The following is a 6000-nucleotide window of genomic DNA, read 5'->3' as shown; positions in this document are numbered from 1 at the left end:
GGAGTGCAGTGGCCAGATCTCAGCTCACTGCAAGCTCCGCCTCCCGGGTTCACGCCATTCTCCTGCCTCAGCCTCCCGAGTAGCTGGACCTACAGGCGCCTGCCACCTTGCCCGGCTAGTTTTTTGTATTTTTTAGTAGAGACGGGGTATGGAGCTTCTTTAAATGACCATTTTCATTTTCATATTTTATATCTCCACGTCGTCTATCATCCTCAGTGATATACATGTGACCTTATGCTGAATGTTGTCTATTTTTGAAACAAACAAAAATACAAACTGAAAGTTATTGTATTTCCCCCTTTAAGTGGCCTCCTCATCATTACTTCGATTTTCCTTCTTTTCTGCATGGGCCATAATGCAACAGAACAGATCATCCTTTTGACTAAAATTTAAAACTAAAAGCTCTTAACCACTCATTTCCCTTTCAGACAAGCTCACTGGGAACCACGCAAAGGGAGATTTTTGTGTGACTCCTCCTGTGGTCAGAATTCAGTCCCTTTCTTTCACATTCTTCTTATGGTTCAGAGCCTTTTTCTATGAGCTGTGGTTTCTGTTTCTCTCATGGGGCATTTGTTAATCCAGTGTCTGAGGTAGGATGAGGTTGTATTTCTGCCAGGCTGTCTTCCAAAGATGAATCTCCTTGGCCTGGGTTACTTTCCTTTTCCATTTATTGAAATGAACCTACACCTCAGACCCTAGGACATAATTATGACAGAAACAGTTTCTAATTGCAGCAGTTCACATTTATTCCAGGAAGATGCCTGACTTCAACAACTTTGCTTTACTCACATAAAGCAAAAGCTAAATCCACGCTTTTAGTTGTATAATAAAAAGAATGTCACTGATAAAATGAAGCATCTTCCTTTAATGCCCTGAAGTCTAAATTAAGAATATGTACAAAAGTCTCTGAGGGCTCCTGACCATAAGAAGGAACATTACTCAGTCAATAAGGACCTATTAAATATGTGTTCTACTCCAGTAGTGTCTGAGGGGAAATATGAGGCAGGAAAGCATTATAAATGGGCATTCTGCCTAAGTGATTTCTCATCCACTCTAGGAGAGGGAAACAAAAATCCACCCTACTGTATTTCACTCTCTGGAATCCTAGAATGTCATACCTAGAAAGGAGATCAGAAGTTGTCTAACCTACTCTTCCCATTTGTAGTTTATGAAGCCCCAGTGCAAAGATATTAAATGGTTTATTCTAGGACACCCAAGTAATAAACTCACAACGAGAAAAATAAAAATGAGTAGACAGAGCACAGGAGCCTGCCTCAGATGCAAAAGTTTCGTAACTGTTCCATGCTGTCTCCCCGACTCTCTTGGTCCATTTATGTAACTATAACAGAATAGCTGAGACTGGGTAATTTATAACAAACAGAAATTTATTTCTTATCAGTCTGGAGGCTGGGAAGTCCAAGATCATGATGTCAGCATCTGATGAGGGCTTTCTTCCTGCATCATCCCCTGGCAGAAGGCAGAAAGGCCAAGAGAGGGCAAGGACAAGGGAGAGAGAACATAAAAAAGGGTCAAACTCCTCCTTTTATAACAAACCTACTTTTGCAACAACTGTATTAATTCATTCACTCAGCTTTCATGGCCTGATTACCTCTCATTAGGCCCCACTTCCCAAAACTGTTGCTTTGAGGATTAAGTTTCCAACACATGCTTTTGGGAAGACACATTCAAATCATAGCACTGACTAAAACTGGTACATAAAATTGTAACTTGGTAACTATTTCAGTAATACTTTGGAAATACAATGCTCTAGTAATATTCAGTAATGCAATGCTCAGACTGTTGCCTGTTTTCATTAACCACACTAGAACAGAACAGTTTACTGTGTACAGAATTACACATCCATAGCAGAGCTATGGTTTACCAAGGTTCTCAAGGTGAAAGTGTCAATAACAGTATATGAATTGTTGAACAGTAACTACTAGAACCTCACGGTGTATCTAACTAGCGAGTCTTCTGCATACCAGCATCAGGTAAATTGCTTTATTGCAACTCCTCATAACAGTCCCTAATAGCCAATACACTGATCCACCACTTAGATATTTCCAATTATCTCATAGTCTATCAGTGTAATTTGGTGAGCTATTATCCTCAAAGTTGGAAAAAAAAGTAAAACTCTACTAGACATTTCTGAGAAAATTGCTGCCAGTAATTTGAATGTGTTGCATTGATTAAGTGAATTGAGCAAAATTGCTCTTCCCTTTTACTTTTCCCTCATCTTTATTCTACTTTTCTATCATTTCTCACCTTTCTCTCTACCTGCCCTTACCCTTAATCAATACCTACTTTGATTCATTAGAAAAGCATTTTTCATTTCCACAGCATTAAACTGTCCATACCTTCAGAGCATTTAATCATTACCTGTTTTTCAAAATGAGTTGTATGACCTACACCTAAACACTGCCAGTGAAAATGGTCTAGATCTTCTTTTGTGCCTCCGCTCTCCCCAAACACAGGCTTATCATGGCACTGCTAACATATATTTGTATAATTTATTTAAATGATACTGCAATGAACTATAATATCTTTGAAGGCAAAATGTCATATTCATTTTTGCATCTCCACTTCCTATCATTCCTGGCAAATATGCATGTTTGCAAAATGAATGATAATATCACTCAACTCATCAATAACCTTGAACAACAGTGCTTACTATAATACTTGGGTTTGGAAATGTGAAAGGAAGACAAAAACTAAACAGTCCTTATGGGTAGCTAAAAGAGAGGAGAAAGGGAAAAAACATTCTCCTTTGGTTCAGTAGCAGTTTTCCATGGAATAGAAAACATTGCAATCGTTACTCGGATATTATATGTTTCTCTGAATGAAAGTCTTATTTTGTGTTGCATTATTTTCATCATTTGCAGTAAATGTACGCACTTTTAAATGAAGTGTCTTTGTGTTTAATCTTACTGTTCTCTTACCATAATTACCGTATATCCGATAGAAAGGGTTTTTCCTCAGAGCAGATTAGAATCATAGGGGACAGAAGGAATATGGGTGGGAAAGAGAAGATGTTCTGCATAAGAAAGGGTACAAAGTTGCTATAGCAGTTCTTTAAAGAAACTGATAGCTACAAATGGAGAAAAGAAAGAAAGAATAAAGGAGAGAAAAGGGCCAGAAAACTCCATAGGGATAGGGAGCGGAGGGGGAAGGGGGGTGAAGAGGTAGAGAGGAGGAGGGGTAGAGAGGAGGCGGGAGGAGGTGGTGCAGTGACGGGGCATGCACATGTCTATTGCTTCATTTAAGGTTGTTTGCCTTGTTATATTGTAAAGCTCTTCATTTCATCTAATTTACAACACACATACACACAGTTTGGTATATTTCCCTTCATAACATCTACTCATTTCCCTAAGAAATGTTTTGTGTGGATGGAGACACATTTTTTAATTGTTGTTAAGAAAGTGAGGAGGAGACTAAGCTTTCCTAAGTCGAGGTGCTAACGATTAAGCAAAGCTTCTAATGAAATAGGAAAAAGAAACTTAAGAAGCAGTGGAAACCATGAAATATAAGTTCTCCAGCTCTCCCTCCTTCCAGAATTCACAGAACACTAAGTATGGTTTTTGATTTACGCAGGCTATGAATTGAAGTTTCAGGGTTATTTTTACCTAGGACGTAGGCAAGAAGAAAGCCTCAAGAGAAGTGGATTACACATAGTTCCTAAGAAGAAATTCTCTAATATGAACTGAAATACAATTATTAAAAGATGATTCCAGAGAAATATATAGATTTATGCATAGAAATTTTACCAAACTGAACTCAGAACTCTCCTTGACTTTAGATATCCAATCTGTGTTTTCTTTACTTTTAAAGACACTTAGAAAATGCATCGAAGAAAACTTGAAGATGTTTCTGGTTGTTTACAGGAAACTATTTCAAGTGATGAATAACAGAGGCTAGACTTTAATCCCATTTGCGACAAGAACATTTGTTCTGTTTCTTCAATGAGTGATTGTGAAGTGACAGAAAGAAGTGGGAATTAAATCTTAACAAAAGTGACTTTCTCAATTGTGTCTTATGAAGTATAGATTTCCTAGAAGTGGTTTTCATAATGGAACACAATTTTTGACTTCATGGAAATCAAAGTATTACTTTAAATCTCTCAGAACTCTATGGTTCCTGTTGGATATTTCAGACCCTCAAAATTTAATCTGGAAGTTAAACATAACAGCCCATAAAAGAAGTCCTTTATTGTTTGCAAAAAAAAAAAAAAAAATTAAAACTGTCAATTTTATTATTTTGGAAACTTTCTTCATATTGTAAGTGGTGGTCATGGGGGCTAGTTTTAGTTGTAAGCTTAACTAGGCTACGGCACACAGTTACCCAGTGAAACAGGAATCTAGACATTGTTTCAAAAAGGTGTTTTGTAGATATGTCTAACATCTACAATCAGTTTAAATAAAGATCATCCTCAATAATGTGGGTGAGCCTTAGTCATCCAATCAGTTGAAAGTCCATACCAGCAACATTGAGGTTACCCTCAGGAAGAAGAAATTCATGCTGAAGACTGCAGCATCAGCTTCTGCCTGAGAGTTTGCAGTGTGCTTGCTTGTCCTACAGATTCAGACTTGCAAACCCCCACAATCACAGGAGTGAAGTCCTTGAATATATTTATTTCATAAATAAATATACATGTAACCATACATATATAATCATATATATTATATAATGTTTGTATCCTACTAGTTCTGTTTGTATGGAGAACTCTGACTGATACAGTGGACAAATACTATTAACAATAGGCTTGCATAATACTAACAAGAACAGATGTGAGAGAGATGGTTATCCTAGCAAACTAATTTAATTGTTAAGTTTTTTAGATAACAGACATATAAAAATATATTCTTGAGCTAAGAAAATAAATAAAAGCCAATTAAAACATGAAGTCAAGCAATATGAAAAGATAATTTGATTACTACCCAGCCTACATCTTAGGATTGTATGGAACGATAATCATCTTGGAGAAAAATATGCTACTTCATATTGAAGGGGTGGCCTGCCCCTCCACACCTGTGGGTGTTTCTCGTTAGGTGGAACGAGAGACTTGAGAAAAGAAATAAGACACAGAGACAAAGTATAGAGAAAGAAAAGCGGGGGCCCAGGGGACCGGCGCTCAGCTTACAGAGGACCCACGCCGGCACCGGCCTCTGAGATCCCTTAGTATTTATAGATAATTATCTTTACCATCTTAAAGATAAGGGAGTGGCAGGACAATAGGATCGTTTTTAGGGAGGAAATTAGCAGTAAGACATAAGAACAAGGATCTCTGTGACATTAATAAGTTTAAAGGAAAATCCTGTGCCTTGAGATAAACCTTTTAGCAACATTGTTTCATCCTATCACATGGGGATAAACCTTGGACAATACCTAGCTTTTCTAGGAACAAAGACACACCCTGCACGCCCAAAATCCATTAAACCTTGAGTTACCACAGCACATGTCTCTTGCAAGGACAAGGTTGGGGGTGGGGTCACAGATTAACAGCATCTCAAATACAGAACAAAATGGAGTCTCTTATGTCTACTTCTTTCTATATAGACACAGTAACAGGCTGATCTCTTTCTTTTCCCCACACATATAGTAATAAAATACGTGTCTTACTTCCCCCCCCCCCAAATTACAATCTTCTAGAAGGCAAAGAACAGATCTTCATTTTAGGATGCCTTACTCACGGTAAGTACACGATAAATGGTTGCTAGATTTAAAAAATGAATAAATTTGTATCCTGAGTGTTATTCAACACCTATTGACTAGATGCCTCCTATGTTCCAGCACTGTGCTAAGTTTTGGGAGCAAAGTGGTACACACATTAAGTCCTCCCCTCATGGAATTGTGCTGTGGCTTACCTGACCTAGTGACTGACACAGGTGCCTAGGGATGGCATTGCCCAGGTATCATTAAAAGGCTGCTGCTGCCTTTAGCAATTCTCTGCAAATCTGGTATGCTAAGTTCAAACAGAAAATGGGTAAAGGGTGTGATGAAGTG

At 37.9% G+C, this 6000-nt stretch overlaps 1 long non-coding RNA gene across 1 annotated transcript in view; it reads right to left on the bottom strand.

Annotated features, from left to right (window-relative positions):
- Positions 1-1327: 1327 nt before the first annotated feature.
- Positions 1328-6000, bottom strand: part of LOC126950039 (uncharacterized) — a 45540-nt gene continuing 40867 nt past the window's right edge. The window contains exon 3 of the long non-coding RNA XR_007724037.1: positions 1328-1467. This is a non-coding gene — a long non-coding RNA (uncharacterized LOC126950039). The remainder of the gene's footprint in view (positions 1468-6000) is intronic.

The sequence above is a fragment of the Macaca thibetana genome, chromosome 1, assembly GCF_024542745.1.
Source record: "Macaca thibetana thibetana isolate TM-01 chromosome 1, ASM2454274v1, whole genome shotgun sequence".
NCBI classification, from domain to species: Eukaryota; Metazoa; Chordata; class Mammalia; order Primates; family Cercopithecidae; genus Macaca; species Macaca thibetana.
The sequence above is the reverse complement of the archived record's forward strand: the minus strand, read 5'-3'. Positions and strand labels throughout refer to the sequence as shown.